The sequence below is a fragment of the Argiope bruennichi genome, chromosome 4, assembly GCF_947563725.1.
Source record: "Argiope bruennichi chromosome 4, qqArgBrue1.1, whole genome shotgun sequence".
NCBI classification, from domain to species: domain Eukaryota; kingdom Metazoa; phylum Arthropoda; class Arachnida; order Araneae; family Araneidae; genus Argiope; species Argiope bruennichi.
In genome coordinates, this window is record NC_079154.1 from 52,201,943 (window position 1) to 52,218,927 (window position 16,985).

General features: G+C 49.9%; 1 protein-coding gene and 84 non-coding genes across 85 annotated transcripts in view; all 85 read right to left on the reverse strand.

Annotated features, from left to right (window-relative positions):
- Positions 1-16,985, reverse strand: part of LOC129966581 (TNF receptor-associated factor 4-like) — a 357,557-nt gene that overhangs the window by 252,059 nt on the left and 88,513 nt on the right. The gene's annotated exons all lie outside the window — the stretch shown is intronic.
- Positions 104-174, reverse strand: Trnag-gcc (transfer RNA glycine (anticodon GCC)). The gene has a single exon. It is a non-coding gene; the product is annotated as a tRNA-Gly (tRNA).
- Positions 300-370, reverse strand: Trnag-gcc (transfer RNA glycine (anticodon GCC)). The gene has a single exon. It is a non-coding gene; the product is annotated as a tRNA-Gly (tRNA).
- Trnag-gcc (transfer RNA glycine (anticodon GCC)) lies at positions 496-566 on the reverse strand. The gene has a single exon. It is a non-coding gene; the product is annotated as a tRNA-Gly (tRNA).
- On the reverse strand, positions 692-762 carry Trnag-gcc (transfer RNA glycine (anticodon GCC)). Its single transcript has one exon. It is a non-coding gene; the product is annotated as a tRNA-Gly (tRNA).
- On the reverse strand, positions 888-958 carry Trnag-gcc (transfer RNA glycine (anticodon GCC)). Its single transcript has one exon. It is a non-coding gene; the product is annotated as a tRNA-Gly (tRNA).
- Trnag-gcc (transfer RNA glycine (anticodon GCC)) lies at positions 1,082-1,152 on the reverse strand. Its single transcript has one exon. It is a non-coding gene; the product is annotated as a tRNA-Gly (tRNA).
- On the reverse strand, positions 1,276-1,346 carry Trnag-gcc (transfer RNA glycine (anticodon GCC)). Its single transcript has one exon. It is a non-coding gene; the product is annotated as a tRNA-Gly (tRNA).
- On the reverse strand, positions 1,464-1,534 carry Trnag-gcc (transfer RNA glycine (anticodon GCC)). Its single transcript has one exon. It is a non-coding gene; the product is annotated as a tRNA-Gly (tRNA).
- Trnag-gcc (transfer RNA glycine (anticodon GCC)) lies at positions 1,660-1,730 on the reverse strand. Its single transcript has one exon. It is a non-coding gene; the product is annotated as a tRNA-Gly (tRNA).
- Trnag-gcc (transfer RNA glycine (anticodon GCC)) lies at positions 1,856-1,926 on the reverse strand. The gene has a single exon. It is a non-coding gene; the product is annotated as a tRNA-Gly (tRNA).
- Positions 2,052-2,122, reverse strand: Trnag-gcc (transfer RNA glycine (anticodon GCC)). Its single transcript has one exon. It is a non-coding gene; the product is annotated as a tRNA-Gly (tRNA).
- On the reverse strand, positions 2,248-2,318 carry Trnag-gcc (transfer RNA glycine (anticodon GCC)). The gene has a single exon. It is a non-coding gene; the product is annotated as a tRNA-Gly (tRNA).
- On the reverse strand, positions 2,444-2,514 carry Trnag-gcc (transfer RNA glycine (anticodon GCC)). The gene has a single exon. It is a non-coding gene; the product is annotated as a tRNA-Gly (tRNA).
- Trnag-gcc (transfer RNA glycine (anticodon GCC)) lies at positions 2,640-2,710 on the reverse strand. The gene has a single exon. It is a non-coding gene; the product is annotated as a tRNA-Gly (tRNA).
- Positions 2,836-2,906, reverse strand: Trnag-gcc (transfer RNA glycine (anticodon GCC)). Its single transcript has one exon. It is a non-coding gene; the product is annotated as a tRNA-Gly (tRNA).
- Trnag-gcc (transfer RNA glycine (anticodon GCC)) lies at positions 3,032-3,102 on the reverse strand. The gene has a single exon. It is a non-coding gene; the product is annotated as a tRNA-Gly (tRNA).
- Positions 3,228-3,298, reverse strand: Trnag-gcc (transfer RNA glycine (anticodon GCC)). Its single transcript has one exon. It is a non-coding gene; the product is annotated as a tRNA-Gly (tRNA).
- Positions 3,422-3,492, reverse strand: Trnag-gcc (transfer RNA glycine (anticodon GCC)). Its single transcript has one exon. It is a non-coding gene; the product is annotated as a tRNA-Gly (tRNA).
- Positions 3,618-3,688, reverse strand: Trnag-gcc (transfer RNA glycine (anticodon GCC)). Its single transcript has one exon. It is a non-coding gene; the product is annotated as a tRNA-Gly (tRNA).
- On the reverse strand, positions 3,812-3,882 carry Trnag-gcc (transfer RNA glycine (anticodon GCC)). Its single transcript has one exon. It is a non-coding gene; the product is annotated as a tRNA-Gly (tRNA).
- Trnag-gcc (transfer RNA glycine (anticodon GCC)) lies at positions 4,008-4,078 on the reverse strand. The gene has a single exon. It is a non-coding gene; the product is annotated as a tRNA-Gly (tRNA).
- On the reverse strand, positions 4,204-4,274 carry Trnag-gcc (transfer RNA glycine (anticodon GCC)). The gene has a single exon. It is a non-coding gene; the product is annotated as a tRNA-Gly (tRNA).
- Trnag-gcc (transfer RNA glycine (anticodon GCC)) lies at positions 4,400-4,470 on the reverse strand. Its single transcript has one exon. It is a non-coding gene; the product is annotated as a tRNA-Gly (tRNA).
- Trnag-gcc (transfer RNA glycine (anticodon GCC)) lies at positions 4,594-4,664 on the reverse strand. The gene has a single exon. It is a non-coding gene; the product is annotated as a tRNA-Gly (tRNA).
- Trnag-gcc (transfer RNA glycine (anticodon GCC)) lies at positions 4,782-4,852 on the reverse strand. Its single transcript has one exon. It is a non-coding gene; the product is annotated as a tRNA-Gly (tRNA).
- Positions 4,978-5,048, reverse strand: Trnag-gcc (transfer RNA glycine (anticodon GCC)). The gene has a single exon. It is a non-coding gene; the product is annotated as a tRNA-Gly (tRNA).
- Trnag-gcc (transfer RNA glycine (anticodon GCC)) lies at positions 5,174-5,244 on the reverse strand. Its single transcript has one exon. It is a non-coding gene; the product is annotated as a tRNA-Gly (tRNA).
- On the reverse strand, positions 5,370-5,440 carry Trnag-gcc (transfer RNA glycine (anticodon GCC)). The gene has a single exon. It is a non-coding gene; the product is annotated as a tRNA-Gly (tRNA).
- Positions 5,566-5,636, reverse strand: Trnag-gcc (transfer RNA glycine (anticodon GCC)). The gene has a single exon. It is a non-coding gene; the product is annotated as a tRNA-Gly (tRNA).
- On the reverse strand, positions 5,762-5,832 carry Trnag-gcc (transfer RNA glycine (anticodon GCC)). Its single transcript has one exon. It is a non-coding gene; the product is annotated as a tRNA-Gly (tRNA).
- Trnag-gcc (transfer RNA glycine (anticodon GCC)) lies at positions 5,958-6,028 on the reverse strand. Its single transcript has one exon. It is a non-coding gene; the product is annotated as a tRNA-Gly (tRNA).
- Positions 6,154-6,224, reverse strand: Trnag-gcc (transfer RNA glycine (anticodon GCC)). The gene has a single exon. It is a non-coding gene; the product is annotated as a tRNA-Gly (tRNA).
- Positions 6,350-6,420, reverse strand: Trnag-gcc (transfer RNA glycine (anticodon GCC)). The gene has a single exon. It is a non-coding gene; the product is annotated as a tRNA-Gly (tRNA).
- Positions 6,546-6,616, reverse strand: Trnag-gcc (transfer RNA glycine (anticodon GCC)). The gene has a single exon. It is a non-coding gene; the product is annotated as a tRNA-Gly (tRNA).
- On the reverse strand, positions 6,740-6,810 carry Trnag-gcc (transfer RNA glycine (anticodon GCC)). The gene has a single exon. It is a non-coding gene; the product is annotated as a tRNA-Gly (tRNA).
- On the reverse strand, positions 6,936-7,006 carry Trnag-gcc (transfer RNA glycine (anticodon GCC)). The gene has a single exon. It is a non-coding gene; the product is annotated as a tRNA-Gly (tRNA).
- Trnag-gcc (transfer RNA glycine (anticodon GCC)) lies at positions 7,130-7,200 on the reverse strand. The gene has a single exon. It is a non-coding gene; the product is annotated as a tRNA-Gly (tRNA).
- Trnag-gcc (transfer RNA glycine (anticodon GCC)) lies at positions 7,326-7,396 on the reverse strand. The gene has a single exon. It is a non-coding gene; the product is annotated as a tRNA-Gly (tRNA).
- On the reverse strand, positions 7,522-7,592 carry Trnag-gcc (transfer RNA glycine (anticodon GCC)). The gene has a single exon. It is a non-coding gene; the product is annotated as a tRNA-Gly (tRNA).
- Positions 7,718-7,788, reverse strand: Trnag-gcc (transfer RNA glycine (anticodon GCC)). The gene has a single exon. It is a non-coding gene; the product is annotated as a tRNA-Gly (tRNA).
- On the reverse strand, positions 7,912-7,982 carry Trnag-gcc (transfer RNA glycine (anticodon GCC)). Its single transcript has one exon. It is a non-coding gene; the product is annotated as a tRNA-Gly (tRNA).
- Trnag-gcc (transfer RNA glycine (anticodon GCC)) lies at positions 8,108-8,178 on the reverse strand. The gene has a single exon. It is a non-coding gene; the product is annotated as a tRNA-Gly (tRNA).
- Positions 8,296-8,366, reverse strand: Trnag-gcc (transfer RNA glycine (anticodon GCC)). The gene has a single exon. It is a non-coding gene; the product is annotated as a tRNA-Gly (tRNA).
- Trnag-gcc (transfer RNA glycine (anticodon GCC)) lies at positions 8,493-8,563 on the reverse strand. The gene has a single exon. It is a non-coding gene; the product is annotated as a tRNA-Gly (tRNA).
- On the reverse strand, positions 8,687-8,757 carry Trnag-gcc (transfer RNA glycine (anticodon GCC)). Its single transcript has one exon. It is a non-coding gene; the product is annotated as a tRNA-Gly (tRNA).
- Positions 8,883-8,953, reverse strand: Trnag-gcc (transfer RNA glycine (anticodon GCC)). The gene has a single exon. It is a non-coding gene; the product is annotated as a tRNA-Gly (tRNA).
- Positions 9,079-9,149, reverse strand: Trnag-gcc (transfer RNA glycine (anticodon GCC)). Its single transcript has one exon. It is a non-coding gene; the product is annotated as a tRNA-Gly (tRNA).
- On the reverse strand, positions 9,275-9,345 carry Trnag-gcc (transfer RNA glycine (anticodon GCC)). The gene has a single exon. It is a non-coding gene; the product is annotated as a tRNA-Gly (tRNA).
- Positions 9,469-9,539, reverse strand: Trnag-gcc (transfer RNA glycine (anticodon GCC)). The gene has a single exon. It is a non-coding gene; the product is annotated as a tRNA-Gly (tRNA).
- Trnag-gcc (transfer RNA glycine (anticodon GCC)) lies at positions 9,665-9,735 on the reverse strand. The gene has a single exon. It is a non-coding gene; the product is annotated as a tRNA-Gly (tRNA).
- On the reverse strand, positions 9,853-9,923 carry Trnag-gcc (transfer RNA glycine (anticodon GCC)). The gene has a single exon. It is a non-coding gene; the product is annotated as a tRNA-Gly (tRNA).
- On the reverse strand, positions 10,245-10,315 carry Trnag-gcc (transfer RNA glycine (anticodon GCC)). Its single transcript has one exon. It is a non-coding gene; the product is annotated as a tRNA-Gly (tRNA).
- Positions 10,441-10,511, reverse strand: Trnag-gcc (transfer RNA glycine (anticodon GCC)). The gene has a single exon. It is a non-coding gene; the product is annotated as a tRNA-Gly (tRNA).
- Trnag-gcc (transfer RNA glycine (anticodon GCC)) lies at positions 10,635-10,705 on the reverse strand. The gene has a single exon. It is a non-coding gene; the product is annotated as a tRNA-Gly (tRNA).
- On the reverse strand, positions 10,831-10,901 carry Trnag-gcc (transfer RNA glycine (anticodon GCC)). Its single transcript has one exon. It is a non-coding gene; the product is annotated as a tRNA-Gly (tRNA).
- Positions 11,019-11,089, reverse strand: Trnag-gcc (transfer RNA glycine (anticodon GCC)). Its single transcript has one exon. It is a non-coding gene; the product is annotated as a tRNA-Gly (tRNA).
- On the reverse strand, positions 11,411-11,481 carry Trnag-gcc (transfer RNA glycine (anticodon GCC)). The gene has a single exon. It is a non-coding gene; the product is annotated as a tRNA-Gly (tRNA).
- Positions 11,607-11,677, reverse strand: Trnag-gcc (transfer RNA glycine (anticodon GCC)). Its single transcript has one exon. It is a non-coding gene; the product is annotated as a tRNA-Gly (tRNA).
- Positions 11,801-11,871, reverse strand: Trnag-gcc (transfer RNA glycine (anticodon GCC)). The gene has a single exon. It is a non-coding gene; the product is annotated as a tRNA-Gly (tRNA).
- Trnag-gcc (transfer RNA glycine (anticodon GCC)) lies at positions 11,996-12,066 on the reverse strand. Its single transcript has one exon. It is a non-coding gene; the product is annotated as a tRNA-Gly (tRNA).
- Trnag-gcc (transfer RNA glycine (anticodon GCC)) lies at positions 12,190-12,260 on the reverse strand. Its single transcript has one exon. It is a non-coding gene; the product is annotated as a tRNA-Gly (tRNA).
- Trnag-gcc (transfer RNA glycine (anticodon GCC)) lies at positions 12,386-12,456 on the reverse strand. The gene has a single exon. It is a non-coding gene; the product is annotated as a tRNA-Gly (tRNA).
- Trnag-gcc (transfer RNA glycine (anticodon GCC)) lies at positions 12,582-12,652 on the reverse strand. Its single transcript has one exon. It is a non-coding gene; the product is annotated as a tRNA-Gly (tRNA).
- Positions 12,770-12,840, reverse strand: Trnag-gcc (transfer RNA glycine (anticodon GCC)). The gene has a single exon. It is a non-coding gene; the product is annotated as a tRNA-Gly (tRNA).
- Trnag-gcc (transfer RNA glycine (anticodon GCC)) lies at positions 12,966-13,036 on the reverse strand. Its single transcript has one exon. It is a non-coding gene; the product is annotated as a tRNA-Gly (tRNA).
- Positions 13,160-13,230, reverse strand: Trnag-gcc (transfer RNA glycine (anticodon GCC)). The gene has a single exon. It is a non-coding gene; the product is annotated as a tRNA-Gly (tRNA).
- Positions 13,356-13,426, reverse strand: Trnag-gcc (transfer RNA glycine (anticodon GCC)). Its single transcript has one exon. It is a non-coding gene; the product is annotated as a tRNA-Gly (tRNA).
- Positions 13,544-13,614, reverse strand: Trnag-gcc (transfer RNA glycine (anticodon GCC)). The gene has a single exon. It is a non-coding gene; the product is annotated as a tRNA-Gly (tRNA).
- Trnag-gcc (transfer RNA glycine (anticodon GCC)) lies at positions 13,740-13,810 on the reverse strand. The gene has a single exon. It is a non-coding gene; the product is annotated as a tRNA-Gly (tRNA).
- On the reverse strand, positions 13,934-14,004 carry Trnag-gcc (transfer RNA glycine (anticodon GCC)). Its single transcript has one exon. It is a non-coding gene; the product is annotated as a tRNA-Gly (tRNA).
- Trnag-gcc (transfer RNA glycine (anticodon GCC)) lies at positions 14,130-14,200 on the reverse strand. The gene has a single exon. It is a non-coding gene; the product is annotated as a tRNA-Gly (tRNA).
- On the reverse strand, positions 14,318-14,388 carry Trnag-gcc (transfer RNA glycine (anticodon GCC)). Its single transcript has one exon. It is a non-coding gene; the product is annotated as a tRNA-Gly (tRNA).
- Positions 14,710-14,780, reverse strand: Trnag-gcc (transfer RNA glycine (anticodon GCC)). The gene has a single exon. It is a non-coding gene; the product is annotated as a tRNA-Gly (tRNA).
- Positions 14,904-14,974, reverse strand: Trnag-gcc (transfer RNA glycine (anticodon GCC)). The gene has a single exon. It is a non-coding gene; the product is annotated as a tRNA-Gly (tRNA).
- Trnag-gcc (transfer RNA glycine (anticodon GCC)) lies at positions 15,100-15,170 on the reverse strand. The gene has a single exon. It is a non-coding gene; the product is annotated as a tRNA-Gly (tRNA).
- Positions 15,294-15,364, reverse strand: Trnag-gcc (transfer RNA glycine (anticodon GCC)). The gene has a single exon. It is a non-coding gene; the product is annotated as a tRNA-Gly (tRNA).
- Positions 15,490-15,560, reverse strand: Trnag-gcc (transfer RNA glycine (anticodon GCC)). The gene has a single exon. It is a non-coding gene; the product is annotated as a tRNA-Gly (tRNA).
- Positions 15,678-15,748, reverse strand: Trnag-gcc (transfer RNA glycine (anticodon GCC)). The gene has a single exon. It is a non-coding gene; the product is annotated as a tRNA-Gly (tRNA).
- On the reverse strand, positions 15,874-15,944 carry Trnag-gcc (transfer RNA glycine (anticodon GCC)). The gene has a single exon. It is a non-coding gene; the product is annotated as a tRNA-Gly (tRNA).
- Trnag-gcc (transfer RNA glycine (anticodon GCC)) lies at positions 16,070-16,140 on the reverse strand. Its single transcript has one exon. It is a non-coding gene; the product is annotated as a tRNA-Gly (tRNA).
- Trnag-gcc (transfer RNA glycine (anticodon GCC)) lies at positions 16,266-16,336 on the reverse strand. Its single transcript has one exon. It is a non-coding gene; the product is annotated as a tRNA-Gly (tRNA).
- On the reverse strand, positions 16,460-16,530 carry Trnag-gcc (transfer RNA glycine (anticodon GCC)). Its single transcript has one exon. It is a non-coding gene; the product is annotated as a tRNA-Gly (tRNA).
- On the reverse strand, positions 16,656-16,726 carry Trnag-gcc (transfer RNA glycine (anticodon GCC)). The gene has a single exon. It is a non-coding gene; the product is annotated as a tRNA-Gly (tRNA).
- On the reverse strand, positions 16,852-16,922 carry Trnag-gcc (transfer RNA glycine (anticodon GCC)). Its single transcript has one exon. It is a non-coding gene; the product is annotated as a tRNA-Gly (tRNA).

Sequence of the window (16,985 nt, forward strand, 5' to 3'; positions counted from 1 at the left end):
AATTAAGAGTGCATTTCTAGAGTCAAACCCCATCCTCTTCAAATAGGAAGAACCGCAAAGTAACTCGATTCTCTCTTCAACTGAGCATCTGCGAGATCTAAAATGCATCGGCCGGGAATCGAACCCGGGCCGCCCGCGTGGCAGGCGAGCATTCTACCACTGAACCACCGATGCTTCGAGAGAACTTAAATTAAGAGTGTATTTCCAGAGTCATTCCCCATCCTCTTCAAATAGGAAGAACCGCAAGGTAACTCGATTATCTCTTCAACTGAGCATCTGCGAGATCTAAAACCAAACGCTGCATCGGCCGGGAATCGAAGCCGGGCCGCCCGCGTGGCAGGCGAGCATTCTACCACTGAACCACTGATGCTTCGAGAGAAAGGAAATTAAGAGTGCATTTCTAGAGTCAAACCCCATCCTCTTCAAATAGGAAGAACCGCAAGGTAACTCGATTCTCTCTTCAACTGAGCATCTGCGAGATCTAAAATGAAACGTTGCATCGGCCGGGAATCGAACCCGGGCCGCCCGCGTGGCAGGCGAGCATTCTACCACTGAACCACCGATGCTTCGAGAGAACTTAAATTAAGAGTGTATTTCCAGAGTCATTCCCCATCCTCTTCAAATAGGAAGGACCGCAAGGTAACTCGATTATCTCTTTAACTGAGCATCTGCGAGATCTAAAACCAAACGCTGCATCGGCCGGGAATCGAAGCCGGGTCGCCCGCGTGGCAGGCGAGCATTCTACCACTGAACCACTGATGCTTCGAGAGAAAGGAAATTAAGAGTGCATTTCTAGAGTCAAACCCCATTCTCTTCAAATAGGAAGAACCGCAAGGTAACTCGATTCTCTCTTCAACTGAGCATCTGCGAGATCTAAAATGAAACGTTGCATCGGCCGGGAATCGAACCCGGGCCGCCCGCGTGGCAGGCGAGCATTCTACCACTGAACCACCGATGCTTCGAGAGAACTTAAATTAAGAGTGTATTTCCAGAGTCATTCCCCATCCTCTTCAAATAGGAAGAACCGCAAGGTAACTCGATTATCTCTTCAACTGAGCATGCGAGATCTAAAATCAAACGCTGCATCGGCCGGGAATCGAACGCGGGCAGCCCGCGTGGCAGGCGAGCATTCTACCACTGAACCACCGATGCTTCGAGAGAACTTAAATTAAGAGTGTATTTCCAGAGTCATTCCCCATCCTCTTCAAATAGGAAGAACCGCAAGGTAACTCGATTATCTCTTCAACTGAGCATGCGAGATCTAAAATAAAACGCTGCATCGGCCGGGAATCGAACGCGGGCCGCCCGCGTGGCAGGCGAGCATTCTACCACTGAACCAGCGATGCTTCGAGAGAAAGGAAATTAAGAGTGCATTTCTAGAGTTAAACCCCATCCTCTTCAAATAGGAAGAACCGCAAAGTAACTCGATTCTCTCTTCAACTGAGCATCTGCGAGAACAAAAATGCATCGGCCGGGAATCGAACCCGGGCCGCCCGCGTGGCAGGCGAGCATTCTACCACTGAACCACCGATTCTTCGAGAGAAAGGAAATTAAGAGTGCATTTCTAGAGTCAAACCCCATCCTCTTCAAATAGGAAGAACCGCAAGGTAACTCGATTCTCTCTTCAACTGAGCATCTGCGAGATCTAAAATGAAACGTTGCATCGGCCGGGAATCGAACCCGGGCCGCCCGCGTGGCAGGCGAGCATTCTACCACTGAACCACCGATGCTTCGAGAGAAAGGAAATTAAGAGTGTATTTCCAGAGTCATTCCCCATCCTCTTCAAATAGGAAGAACCGCAAGGTAACTCGATTATCTCTTCAACTGAGCATCTGCGAGATCTAAAACCAAACGCTGCATCGGCCGGGAATCGAAGCCGGGCCGCCCGCGTGGCAGGCGAGCATTCTACCACTGAACCACTGATGCTTCGAGAGAAAGGAAATTAAGAGTGCATTTCTAGAGTCAAACCCCATCCTCTTCAAATAGGAAGAACCGCAAGGTAACTCGATTCTCTCTTCAACTGAGCATCTGCGAGATCTAAAATGAAACGTTGCATCGGCCGGGAATCGAACCCGGGCCGCCCGCGTGGCAGGCGAGCATTCTACCACTGAACCACCGATGCTTCGAGAGAACTTAAATTAAGAGTGTATTTCCAGAGTCATTCCCCATCCTCTTCAAATAGGAAGAACCGCAAGGTAACTCGATTATCTCTTTAACTGAGCATCTGCGAGATCTAAAACCAAACGCTGCATCGGCCGGGAATCGAAGCCGGGTCGCCCGCGTGGCAGTCGAGCATTCTACCACTGAACCACCGATGCTTCGAGAGAAAGGAAATTAAGAATGCATTTCTAGAGTCAAACCCCATCCTCTTCAAATAGGAAGAACCGCAAGGTAACTCGATTCTCTCTTCAACTGAGCATCTGCGAGATCTAAAATGAAACGTTGCATCGGCCGGGAATCGAACCCGGGCCGCCCGCGTGGCAGGCGAGCATTCTACCACTGAACCACCGATGCTTCGAGAGAACTTAAATTAAGAGTGTATTTCCAGAGTCATTCCCCATCCTCTTCAAATAGGAAGAACCGCAAGGTAACTCGATTATCTCTTCAACTGAGCATCTGCGAGATCTAAAACCAAACGCTGCATCGGCCGGGAATCGAAGCCGGGCCGCCCGCGTGGCAGGCGAGCATTCTACCACTGAACCACTGATGCTTCGAGAGAAAGGAAATTAAGAGTGCATTTCTAGAGTCAAACCCCATCCTCTTCAAATAGGAAGAACCGCAAGGTAACTCGATTCTCTCTTCAACTGAGCATCTGCGAGATCTAAAATGAAACGTTGCATCGGCCGGGAATCGAACCCGGGCCGCCCGCGTGGCAGGCGAGCATTCTACCACTGAACCACCGACGCTTCGAGAGAACTTAAATTAAGAGTGTATTTCCAGAGTCATTCCCCATCCTCTTCAAATAGGAAGAACCGCAAGGTAACTCGATTATCTCTTTAACTGAGCATCTGCGAGATCTAAAACCAAACGCTGCATCGGCCGGGAATCGAAGCCGGGTCGCCCGCGTGGCAGGCGAGCATTCTACCACTGAACCACTGATGCTTCGAGAGAAAGGAAATTAAGAGTGCATTTCTAGAGTCAAACCCCATTCTCTTCAAATAGGAAGAACCGCAAGGTAACTCGATTCTCTCTTCAACTGAGCATCTGCGAGATCTAAAATGAAACGTTGCATCGGCCGGGAATCGAACCCGGGCCGCCCGCGTGGCAGGCGAGCATTCTACCACTGAACCACCGATGCTTCGAGAGAACTTAAATTAAGAGTGTATTTCCAGAGTCATTCCCCATCCTCTTCAAATAGGAAGAACCGCAAGGTAACTCGATTATCTCTTCAACTGAGCATGCGAGATCTAAAATCAAACGCTGCATCGGCCGGGAATCGAACGCGGGCAGCCCTCGTGGCAGGCGAGCATTCTACCACTGAACCACCGATGCTTCGAGAGAAAGGAAATTAAGAATGCATTTCTAGAATCAAACCCCATCCTCTTCAAATAGGAAGAACCGCAAGGTAACTCGATTCTCTCTTCAACTGAGCATCTGCGAGATCTAAAATGAAACGTTGCATCGGCCGGGAATCGAACCCGGGCCGCCCGCGTGGCAGGCGAGCATTCTACCACGGAACCACCGATGCTTCGAGAGAACTTAAATTAAGAGTGTATTTCCAGAGTCATTCCCCATCCTCTTCAAATAGGAAGAACCGCAAGGTAACTCGATTATCTCTTCAACTGAGCATGCGAGATCTAAAATCAAACGCTGCATCGGCCGGGAATCGAACGCGGGCCGCCCGCGTGGCAGGCGAGCATTCTACCACTGAACCAGCGATGCTTCGAGAGAAAGGAAATTAAGAGTGCATTTCTAGAGTCAAACCCCATCCTCTTCAAATAGGAAGAACCGCAAGGTAACTCGATTCTCTCTTCAACTGAGCATCTGCGAGATCTAAAATGAAACGTTGCATCTTCCGGGAATCGAACCCGGGCCGCCCGCGTGGCAGGCGAGCATTCTACCACTGAACCACCGATGCTTCGAGAGAAAGGAAATTAAGAGTGCATTTCTAGAGTCAAACCCCATCCTCTTCAAATAGGAAGAACCGCAAGGTAACTCGATTCTCTCTTCAGCTGAGCATCTGCGAGATCTAAAATGAAACGTTGCATCGGCCGGGAATCGAACCCGGGCCGCCCGCGTGGCAGGCGAGCATTCTACCACTGAACCACCGATGCTTCGAGAGAACTTAAATTAAGAGTGTATTTCCAGAGTCAATCCCCATCCTCTTCAAATAGGAAGAACCGCAAGGTAACTCGATTCTCTCTTCAACTGAGCATCTGCGAGATCTAAAATGAAACGTTGCATCGGCCGGGAATCGAACCCGGGCCACCCGTGTGGCAGGCGAGCATTCTACCTCTGAACCACCGATGCTTCGAGAGAACTTAAATTAAGAGTGTATTTCCAGAGTCATTCCCCATCCTCTTCAAATAGGAAGAACCGCAAGGTAACTCGATTATCTCTTCAACTGAGCATGCGAGATCTAAAATCAAACGCTGCATCGGCCGGGAATCGAACGCGGGCCGCCCGCGTGGCAGGCGAGCATTCTACCACTGAACCAGCGATGCTTCGAGAGAAAGGAAATTAAGAGTGCATTTCTAGAGTTAAACCCCATCCTCTTCAAATAGGAAGAACCGCAAAGTAACTCGATTCTCTCTTCAACTGAGCATCTGCGAGAACAAAAATGCATCGGCCGGGAATCGAACCCGGGCCGCCCGCGTGGCAGGCGAGCATTCTACCACTGAACCACCGATGCTTCGAGAGAAAGGAAATTAAGAGTGCATTTCTAGAGTCAAACCCCATCCTCTTCAAATAGGAAGAACCGCAAGGTAACTCGATTCTCTCTTCAACTGAGCATCTGCGAGATCTAAAATGAAACGTTGCATCGGCCGGGAATCGAACCCGGGCCGCCCGCGTGGCAGGCGAGCATTCTACCACTGAACCACCGATGCTTCGAGAGAAAGGAAATTAAGAGTGTATTTCCAGAGTCATTCCCCATCCTCTTCAAATAGGAAGAACCGCAAGGTAACTCGATTATCTCTTCAACTGAGCATCTGCGAGATCTAAAACCAAACGCTGCATCGGCCGGGAATCGAAGCCGGGCCGCCCGCGTGGCAGGCGAGCATTCTACCACTGAACCACTGATGCTTCGAGAGAAAGGAAATTAAGAGTGCATTTCTAGAGTCAAACCCCATCCTCTTCAAATAGGAAGAACCGCAAGGTAACTCGATTCTCTCTTCAACTGAGCATCTGCGAGATCTAAAATGAAACGTTGCATCGGCCGGGAATCGAACCCGGGCCGCCCGCGTGGCAGGCGAGCATTCTACCACTGAACCACCGATGCTTCGAGAGAACTTAAATTAAGAGTGTATTTCCAGAGTCATTCCCCATCCTCTTCAAATAGGAAGAACCGCAAGGTAACTCGATTATCTCTTTAACTGAGCATCTGCGAGATCTAAAACCAAACGCTGCATCGGCCGGGAATCGAAGCCGGGTCGCCCGCGTGGCAGTCGAGCATTCTACCACTGAACCACCGATGCTTCGAGAGAAAGGAAATTAAGAATGCATTTCTAGAGTCAAACCCCATCCTCTTCAAATAGGAAGAACCGCAAGGTAACTCGATTCTCTCTTCAACTGAGCATCTGCGAGATCTAAAATGAAACGTTGCATCGGCCGGGAATCGAACCCGGGCCGCCCGCGTGGCAGGCGAGCATTCTACCACTGAACCACCGATGCTTCGAGAGAACTTAAATTAAGAGTGTATTTCCAGAGTCATTCCCCATCCTCTTCAAATAGGAAGAACCGCAAGGTAACTCGATTATCTCTTCAACTGAGCATCTGCGAGATCTAAAACCAAACGCTGCATCGGCCGGGAATCGAAGCCGGGCCGCCCGCGTGGCAGGCGAGCATTCTACCACTGAACCACTGATGCTTCGAGAGAAAGGAAATTAAGAGTGCATTTCTAGAGTCAAACCCCATCCTCTTCAAATAGGAAGAACCGCAAGGTAACTCGATTCTCTCTTCAACTGAGCATCTGCGAGATCTAAAATGAAACGTTGCATCGGCCGGGAATCGAACCCGGGCCGCCCGCGTGGCAGGCGAGCATTCTACCACTGAACCACCGACGCTTCGAGAGAACTTAAATTAAGAGTGTATTTCCAGAGTCATTCCCCATCCTCTTCAAATAGGAAGAACCGCAAGGTAACTCGATTATCTCTTTAACTGAGCATCTGCGAGATCTAAAACCAAACGCTGCATCGGCCGGGAATCGAAGCCGGGTCGCCCGCGTGGCAGGCGAGCATTCTACCACTGAACCACTGATGCTTCGAGAGAAAGGAAATTAAGAGTGCATTTCTAGAGTCAAACCCCATTCTCTTCAAATAGGAAGAACCGCAAGGTAACTCGATTCTCTCTTCAACTGAGCATCTGCGAGATCTAAAATGAAACGTTGCATCGGCCGGGAATCGAACCCGGGCCGCCCGCGTGGCAGGCGAGCATTCTACCACTGAACCACCGATGCTTCGAGAGAACTTAAATTAAGAGTGTATTTCCAGAGTCATTCCCCATCCTCTTCAAATAGGAAGAACCGCAAGGTAACTCGATTATCTCTTCAACTGAGCATGCGAGATCTAAAATCAAACGCTGCATCGGCCGGGAATCGAACGCGGGCAGCCCTCGTGGCAGGCGAGCATTCTACCACTGAACCACCGATGCTTCGAGAGAAAGGAAATTAAGAATGCATTTCTAGAATCAAACCCCATCCTCTTCAAATAGGAAGAACCGCAAGGTAACTCGATTCTCTCTTCAACTGAGCATCTGCGAGATCTAAAATGAAACGTTGCATCGGCCGGGAATCGAACCCGGGCCGCCCGCGTGGCAGGCGAGCATTCTACCACGGAACCACCGATGCTTCGAGAGAACTTAAATTAAGAGTGTATTTCCAGAGTCATTCCCCATCCTCTTCAAATAGGAAGAACCGCAAGGTAACTCGATTATCTCTTCAACTGAGCATGCGAGATCTAAAATCAAACGCTGCATCGGCCGGGAATCGAACGCGGGCCGCCCGCGTGGCAGGCGAGCATTCTACCACTGAACCAGCGATGCTTCGAGAGAAAGGAAATTAAGAGTGCATTTCTAGAGTCAAACCCCATCCTCTTCAAATAGGAAGAACCGCAAGGTAACTCGATTCTCTCTTCAACTGAGCATCTGCGAGATCTAAAATGAAACGTTGCATCTTCCGGGAATCGAACCCGGGCCGCCCGCGTGGCAGGCGAGCATTCTACCACTGAACCACCGATGCTTCGAGAGAAAGGAAATTAAGAGTGCATTTCTAGAGTCAAACCCCATCCTCTTCAAATAGGAAGAACCGCAAGGTAACTCGATTCTCTCTTCAGCTGAGCATCTGCGAGATCTAAAATGAAACGTTGCATCGGCCGGGAATCGAACCCGGGCCGCCCGCGTGGCAGGCGAGCATTCTACCACTGAACCACCGATGCTTCGAGAGAACTTAAATTAAGAGTGTATTTCCAGAGTCAATCCCCATCCTCTTCAAATAGGAAGAACCGCAAGGTAACTCGATTCTCTCTTCAACTGAGCATCTGCGAGATCTAAAATGAAACGTTGCATCGGCCGGGAATCGAACCCGGGCCACCCGTGTGGCAGGCGAGCATTCTACCTCTGAACCACCGATGCTTCGAGAGAACTTAAATTAAGAGTGTATTTCCAGAGTCATTCCCCATCCTCTTCAAATAGGAAGAACCGCAAGGTAACTCGATTATCTCTTCAACTGAGCATGCGAGATCTAAAATCAAACGCTGCATCGGCCGGGAATCGAACGCGGGCCGCCCGCGTGGCAGGCGAGCATTCTACCACTGAACCAGCGATGCTTCGAGAGAAAGGAAATTAAGAGTGCATTTCTAGAGTTAAACCCCATCCTCTTCAAATAGGAAGAACCGCAAAGTAACTCGATTCTCTCTTCAACTGAGCATCTGCGAGATCTAAAATGAAACGTTGCATCGGCCGGGAATCGAACCCGGGCCGCCCGCGTGGCAGGCGAGCATTCTACCACTGAACCACCGATGCTTCGAGAGAAAGGAAATTAAGAGTGCATTTCTAGAGTGAAACCCCATCCTCTTCAAATAGGAAGAGCCGCAAAGTAACTCGATTCTCTCTTCAACTGAGCATCTGCGAGATCTAAAATGCATCGGCCGGGAATCGAACCCGGGCCGCCCGCGTGGCAGGCGAGCATTCTACCACTGAACCACCGATGCTTCGAGAGAAAGGAAATTAAGAGTGCATTTCTAGAGTCAAAACCCCATCCTCTTCAAATAGGAAGAACCGCAAGGTAACTCGATTCTCTCTTCAACTGAGCATCTGCGAGATCTAAAATGAAACGTTGCATCGGCCGGGAATCGAACCCGGGCCGCCCGCGTGGCAGGCGAGCATTCTACCACTGAACCCCCGATGCTTCGAGAGAACTTAAATTAAGAGTGTATTTCCAGAGTCATTCCCCATCCTCTTCAAATAGGAAGAACCGCAAGGTAACTCGATTATCTCTTCAACTGAGCATGCGAGATCTAAAATGAAACGTTGCATCGGCCGGGAATCGAACCCGGGCCGCCCGCGTGGCAGGCGACCATTCTAACACTGAACCACCGATGCTTCGAGAGAAAGGAAATTAAGAGTGCATTTCTAGAGTCAAACCCCATCCTCTTCAAATAGGAAGAAACGCAAGGTAACTCGATTCTCTCTTCAACTGAGCATCTGCGAGATCTAAAATGAAACGTTGCATCGGCCGGGAATCGAACCCGGGCCGCCCGCGTGGCAGGCGAGCATTCTACCACTGAACCACCGATGCTTCGAGAGAACTTAAATTAAGAGTGTATTTCCAGAGTCATTCCCCATCCTCTTCAAATAGGAAGAACCGCAAGGTAACTCGATTCTCTCTTCAACTGAGCATCTGCGAGATCTAAAATGAAACGTTGCATCTTCCGGGAATCGAACCCGGGCCGCCCGCGTGGCAGGCGAGCATTCTACCACTGAACCACCGATGCTTCGAGAGAAAGGAAATTAAGAGTGCATTTCTAGAGTCAAACCCCATCCTCTTCAAATAGGAAGAACCGCAAGGTAACTCGATTCTCTCTTCAACTGAGCATCTGCGAGATCTAAAATGAAACGTTGCATCGGCCGGGAATCGAACCCGGGCCGCCCGCGTGGCAGGCGAGCATTCTACCACTGAACCACCGATGCTTCGAGAGAACTTAAATTAAGAGTGTATTTCCAGAGTCATTCCCCATCCTCTTCAAATAGGAAGAACCACAAGGTAACTCGATTATCTCTTCAACTGAGCATGCGAGATCTAAAATCAAACGCTGCATCGGCCGGGAATCGAACGCGGGCAGCCCGCGTGGCAGGCGAGCATTCTACCACTGAACCACCGATGCTTCGAGAGAAAGGAAATTAAGAGTGCATTTCTAGAGTCAAACCCCATCCTCTTCAAATAGGAAGAACCGCAAGGTAACTCGATTCTCTCTTCAACTGAGCATCTGCGAGATCTAAAATGAAACGTTGCATCGGCCGGGAATCGAACCCGGGCCGCCCGCGTGGCAGGCGAGCATTCTACCACTGAACCACCGATGCTTCGAGAGAAAGGAAATTAAGAGTGCATTTCTAGAGTTAAACCCCATCCTCTTCAAATAGGAAGAACCGCAAAGTAACTCGATTCTCTCTTCAACTGAGCATCTGCGAGATCTAAAATGCATCGGCCGGGAATCGAACCCGGGCCGCCCGCGTGGCAGGCGAGCATTCTACCACTGAACCACCGATGCTTCGAGAGAAAGGAAATTAAGAGTGCATTTCTAGAGTTAAACCCCATCCTCTTCAAATAGGAAGAACCGCAAGGTAACTCGATTATCTCTTCAACTGAGCATCTGCGAGATCTAAAACCAAACGCTGCATCGGCCGCTAATCGAACCCGGGCCGCCCGCGTGGCAGGCGAGCATTCTACCACTGAAGCACCGATGCTTCGAGAGAAAGGAAATTAAGAGTGCATTTCTAGAGTCAAACCCCATCCTCTTCAAATAGGAAGAACCGCAAGGTAACTCGATTCTCTCTTCAACTGAGCATCTGCGAGATCTAAAATGAAACGTTGCATCGGCCGGGAATCGAACCCGGGCCGCCCGCGTGGCAGGCGAGCATTCTACCACTGAACCACCGATGCTTCGAGAGAAAGGAAATTAAGAGTGCATTTCTAGAGTCAAACCCCATCCTCTTCAAATAGGAAGAAACGCAAGGTAACTCGATTCTCTCTTCAACTGAGCATCTGCGAGATCTAAAATGAAACGTTGCATCGGCCGGGAATCGAACCCGGGCCACCCGCGTGGCAGGCGAGCATTCTACCTCTGAACCACCGATTCTTCGAGAGAACTTAAATTAAGAGTGTATTTCCAGAGTCATTCCCCATCCTCTTCAAATAGGAAGAACCGCAAGGTAACTCGATTATCTCTTCAACTGAGCATGCGAGATCTAAAATCAAACGCTGCATCGGCCGGGAATCGAACGCGGGCAGCCCGCGTGGCAGGCGAGCATTCTACCACTGAACCACCGATGCTTCGAGAGAAAGGAAATTAAGAGTGCATTTCTAGAGTCAAACCCCATCCTCTTCAAATAGGAAGAACCGCAAGGTAACTCGATTCTCTCTTCAACTGAGCATCTGCGAGATCTAAAATGAAACGTTGCATCGGCCGGGAATCGAACCCGGGCCGCCCGCGTGGCAGGCGAGCATTCTACCACTGAACCACCGATGCTTCGAGAGAAAGGAAATTAAGAGTGCATTTCTAGAGTTAAACCCCATCCTCTTCAAATAGGAAGAACCGCAAAGTAACTCGATTCTCTCTTCAACTGAGCATCTGCGAGATCTAAAATGCATCGGCCGGGAATCGAACCCGGGCCGCCCGCGTGGCAGGCGAGCATTCTACCACTGAAACACCGATGCTTCGAGAGAAAGGAAATTAAGAGTGCATTTCTAGAGTTAAACCCCATCCTCTTCAAATAGGAAGAACCGCAAGGTAACTCGATTATCTCTTCAACTGAGCATCTGCGAGATCTAAAACCAAACGCTGCAGCGGCCGCTAATCGAACCCGGGCCGCCCGCGTGGCAGGCGAGCATTCTACCACTGAAGCACCGATGCTTCGAGAGAAAGGAAATTAAGAGTGCATTTCTAGAGTCAAACCCCATCCTCTTCAAATAGGAAGAACCGCAAGGTAACTCGATTCTCTCTTCAACTGAGCATCTGCGAGATCTAAAATGAAACGTTGCATCGGCCGGGAATCGAACCCGGGCCGCCCGCGTGGCAGGCGAGCATTCTACCACTGAACCACCGATGCTTCGAGAGAAAGGAAATTAAGAGTGCATTTCTAGAGTCAAACCCCATCCTCTTCAAATAGGAAGAAACGCAAGGTAACTCGATTCTCTCTTCAACTGAGCATCTGCGAGATCTAAAATGAAACGTTGCATCGGCCGGGAATCGAACCCGGGCCGCCCGCGTGGCAGGCGAGCATTCTACCACTGAACCACCGATGCTTCGAGAGAACTTAAATTAAGAGTGTATTTCCAGGGTCATTCCCCATCCTCTTCAAATAGGAAGAACCACAAGGTAACTCGATTATCTCTTCAACTGAGCATGCGAGATCTAAAATCAAACGCTGCATCGGCCGGGAATCGAACCCGGCCCGCCCGCGTGGCAGGCGAGCATTCTACCACTGAGCCACCGATGCTTCGAGAGAAAGAAATTAAGAGTGCATTTCTAGAGTCAAACCCCATCCTCTTCAAATAGGAAGAACCGCAAGGTAACTCGATTCTCTCTTCAACTGAGCATCTGCGAGATCTAAAATGAAACGTTGCATCGGCCGGGAATCGAACCCGGGCCGCCCGCGTGGCAGGCGAGCATTCTACCACTGAACCACCGATGCTTCGAGAGAACTTAAATTAAGAGTGTATTTCCAGAGTCATTCCCCATCCTCTTCAAATAGGAAGAACCGCAAGGTAACTCGATTATCTCTTCAACTGAGCATGCGAGATCTAAAATCAAACGCTGCATCGGCCGGGAATCGAACGCCGGCAGCCCGCGTGGCAGGCGAGCATTCTACCACTGAACCACCGATGCTTCGAGAGAAAGGAAATTAAGAGTGCATTTCTAGAGTCAAACCCCATCCTCTTCAAATAGGAAGAACCGCAAGGTAACTCGATTCTCTCTTCAACTGAGCATCTGCGAGATCTAAAATGAAACGTTGCATCGGCCGGGAATCGAACCCGGGCCGCCCGCGTGGCAGGCGAGCATTCTACCACTGAACCACCGATGCTTCGAGAGAAAGGAAATTAAGAGTGCATTTCTAGAGTCAAACCCCATCCTCTTCAAATAGGAAGAACCGCAAGGTAACTCGATTCTCTCTTCAACTGAGCATCTGCGAGATCTAAAATGAAACGTTGCATCGGCCGGGAATCGAACCCGGGCCGCCCGCGTGGCAGGCGAGCATTCTACCACTGAACCACCGATGCTTCGATAGAAAGGAAATTAAGAGTGCATTTCTAGAGTTAAACCCCATCCTCTTCAAATAGGAAGAACCGCAAAGTAACTCGATTCTCTCTTCAACTGAGCATCTGCGAGATCTAAAATGCATCGGCCGGGAATCGAACCCGGGCCGCCCGCGTGGCAGGCGAGCATTCTACCACTGAACCACCGATGCTTCGAGAGAAAGGAAATTAAGAGTGCATTTCTAGAGTCAAACCCCATCCTCTTCAAATAGGAAGAACCGCAAGGTAACTCGATTCTCTCTTCAACTGAGCATCTGCGAGATCTAAAATGAAACGTTGCATCGGCCGGGAATCGAACCCGGGCCGCCCGCGTGGCAGGCGAGCATTCTACCACTGAACCACCGATGCTTCGAGAGAACTTAAATTAAGAGTGTATTTCCAGAGTCATTCCCCATCCTCTTCAAATAGGAAGAACCGCAAGGTAACTCGATTATCTCTTCAACTGAGCATGCGAGATCTAAAATCAAACGCTGCATCGGCCGGGAATCGAACGCGGGCAGCCCGCGTGGCAGGCGAGCATTCTACCACTGAACCACCGATGCTTCGAGAGAAAGGAAATTAAGAGTGCATTTCTAGAGTCAAACCCCATCCTCTTCAAATAGGAAGAACCGCAAGGTAACTCGATTCTCTCTTCAACTGAGCATCTGCGAGATCTGAAATGAAACGTTGCATCGGCCGGGAATCGAACCCGGGCCGCCCGCGTGGCAGGCGAGCATTCTACCACTGAACCACCGATGCTTCGAGAGAAAGGAAATTAAGAGTGCATTTCTAGAGTTAAACCCCATCCTCTTCAAATAGGAAGAACCGCAAAGTAACTCGATTCTCTCTTCAACTGAGCATCTGCGAGATCTAAAATGCATCGGCCGGGAATCGAACCCGGGCCGCCCGCGTGGCAGGCGAGCATTCTACCACTGAACCACCGATGCTTCGAGAGAAAGGAAATTAAGAGTGCATTTCTAGAGTCAAACCCCATCCTCTTCAAATAGGAAGAACCGCAAGGTAACTCGATTCTCTCTTCAACTGAGCATCTGCGAGATCTAAAATGAAACGTTGCATCGGCCGGGAATCGAACCCGGGCCGCCCGCGTGGCAGGCGAGCATTTTACCACTGAACCACCGATGCTTCGAGAGAACTTAAATTAAGAGTGTATTTCCAGAGTCATTCCCCATCCTCTTCAAATAGGAAGAACCGCAAGGTAACTCGATTATCTCTTCAACTGAGCATGCGAGATCTAAAATCAAACGCTGCATCGGCCGGGAATCGAACGCGGGCAGCCCGCGTGGCAGGCGAGCATTCTACCACTGAACCACCGATGCTTCGAGAGAAAGGAAATTAAGAGTGCATTTCTAGAGTCAAACCCCATCCTCTTCAAATAGGAAAAACCGCAAGGTAACTCGATTCTCTCTTCAACTGAGCATCTGCGAGATCTAAAATGAAACGTTGCATCGGCCGGGAATCGAACCCGGGCCGCCCGCGTGGCAGGCGAGCATTCTACCACTGAAGCACCGATGCTTCGAGAGAAAGGAAATTAAGAGTGCATTTCTAGAGTCAAACCCCATCCTCTTCAAATAGGAAGAACCGCAAAGTAACTCGATTCTCTCTTCAACTGAGCATCTGCGAGATCTAAAATGCATCGGCCGGGAATCGAACCCGGGCCGCCCGCGTGGCAGGCGAGCATTCTACCACTGAACCACCGATGCTTCGAGAGAACTTAAATTAAGAGTGTATTTCCAGAGTCATTCCCCATCCTCTTCAAATAGGAAGAACCGCAAGGTAACTCGATTATCTCTTCAACTGAGCATCTGCGAGATCTGAAACCAAACGCTGCATCGGCCGCTAATCGAACCCGGGCCGCCCGCGTGGCAGGCGAGCATTCTACCACTGAACCACTGATGCTTCGAGAGAAAGGAAATTAAGAGTGCATTTCTAGAGTCAAACCCCATCCTCTTCAAATAGGAAGAACCGCAAGGTAACTCGATTCTCTCTTCAACTGAGCATCTGCGAGATCTAAAATGAAGCGTTGCATCGGCCGGGAATCGAACCCGGGCCGCCCGCGTGGCAGGCGAGCATTCTACCACTGAACCACCGATGCTTCGAGAGAACTTAAATTAAGAGTGTATTTCCAGAGTCATTCCCCATCCTCTTCAAATAGGAAGAACCGCAAGGTAACTCGATTATCTCTTCAACTGAGCATGCGAGATCTAAAATCAAACGCTGCATCGGCCGGGAATCGAACCCAGGCCGCCCGCGTGGCAGGCGAGCATTCTACCACTGAACCACCGATGCTTCGAGAGAAAGGAAATTAAGAGTGCATTTCTAGAGTCAAACCCCATCCTCTTCAAATAGGAAGAACCGCAAGGTAACTCGATTCTCTCTTCAACTGAGCATCTGCGAGATCTAAAATGAAACGTTGCATCGGCCGGGAATCGAACCCGGGCCGCCCGCGTGGCAGGCGAGCATTCTACCACTGAACCACCGATGCTTCGAGAGAACTTAAATTAAGAGTGTATTTCCAGAGTCATTCCCCATCCTCTTCAAATAGGAAGAACCGCAAGGTAACTCGATTATCTCTTCAACTGAGCATGCGAGATCTAAAATCAAACGCTGCATCGGCCGGGAATCGAACGCGGGCAGCCCGCGTGGCAGGCGAGCATTCTACCACTGAACCACCGATGCTTCGAGAGAAAGGAAATTAAGAATGCATTTCTAGAGTCAAACCCCATCCTCTTCAAATAGGAAGAACCGCAAGGTAACTCGATTCTCTCTTCAACTGAGCATCTGCGAGATCTAAAATGAAACGTTGCATCGGCCGGGAATCGAACCCGGGCCGCCCGCGTGGCAGGCGAGCATTCTACCACTGAACCACCGATGCTTCGAGAGAAAGGAAATTAAGAGTGCATTTCTAGAGTTAAACCCCATCCTCTTCAAATAGGAAGAACCGCAAAGTAACTCGATTCTCTCTTCAACTGAGCATCTGCGAGATCTAAAATGCATCGGCCGGGAATCGAACCCGGGCCGCCCGCGTGGCAGGCGAGCATTCTACCACTGAACCACCGATGCTTCGAGAGAATGGAAATTAAGAGTGCATTTCTAGAGTTAAACCCCATCCTCTTCAAATAGGAAGAAACGCAAGGTAACTCGATTCTCTCTTCAACTGAGCATCTGCGAGATCTAAAATGAAACGTTGCATCGGCCGGGAATCGAACCCGGGCCGCCCGCGTGGCAGGCGAGCATTCTACCACTGAACCACCGATGCTTCGAGAGAAATTAAATTAAGAGTGCATTTCTAGAGTCAAACCCCATCCTCTTCAAATAGGAAGAAACGCAAGGTAACTCGATTCTCTCTTCAACTGAGCATCTGCGAGATCTAAAATGAAACGTTGCATCTTCCGGGAATCGAACCCGGGCCGCCCGCGTGGCAGGCGAGCATTCTACCACTGAACCACCGATGCTTCGAGAGAAAGGAAATTAAGAGTGCATTTCTAGAGTCAAACCCCATCCTCTTCAAATAGGAAGAACCGCAAGGTAACTCGATTCTCTCTTCAACTGAGCATCTGCGAGATCTAAAATGAAACGTTGCATCGGCCGGGAATCGAACCCGGGCCGCCCGCGTGGCAGGCGAGCATTCTACCACTGAACCACCGATGCTTCGAGAGAACTTAAATTAAGAGTGTATTTCCAGAGTCATTCCCCATCCTCTTCAAATAGGAAGAACCGCAAGGTAACTCGATTATCTCTTCAACTGAGCATGCGAGATCTAAAATCAAACGCTGCATCGGCCGGGAATCGAACGCGGGCAGCCCGCGTGGCAGGCGAGCATTCTACCACTGAACCACCGATGCTTCGAGAGAAAGGAAATTAAGAGTGCATTTCTAGAGTCAAACCCCATCCTCTTCAAATAGGAAGAACCGCAAGGTAACTCGATTCTCTCTTCAACTGAGCATCTGCGAGATCTAAAATGAAACGTTGCATCGGCCGGGAATCGAACCCGGGCCGCCCGCGTGGCAGGCGAGCATTCTACCACTGAACCACCGATGCTTCGAGAGAAAGGAAATTAAGAGTGCATTTCTAGAGTCAAACCCCATCCTCTTCAAATAGGAAGAACCGCAAGGTAACTCGATTCTCTCTTCAACTGAGCATCTGCGAGATCTAAAATGAAACGTTGCATCGGCCGGGAATCGAACCCGGGCCGCCCGCGTGGCAGGCGAGCATTCTACCACTGAACCACCGATGCTTCGAGAGAACTTAAATTAAGAGTGTATTTCCAGAGTCATTCCCCATCCTCTTCAAATAGGAA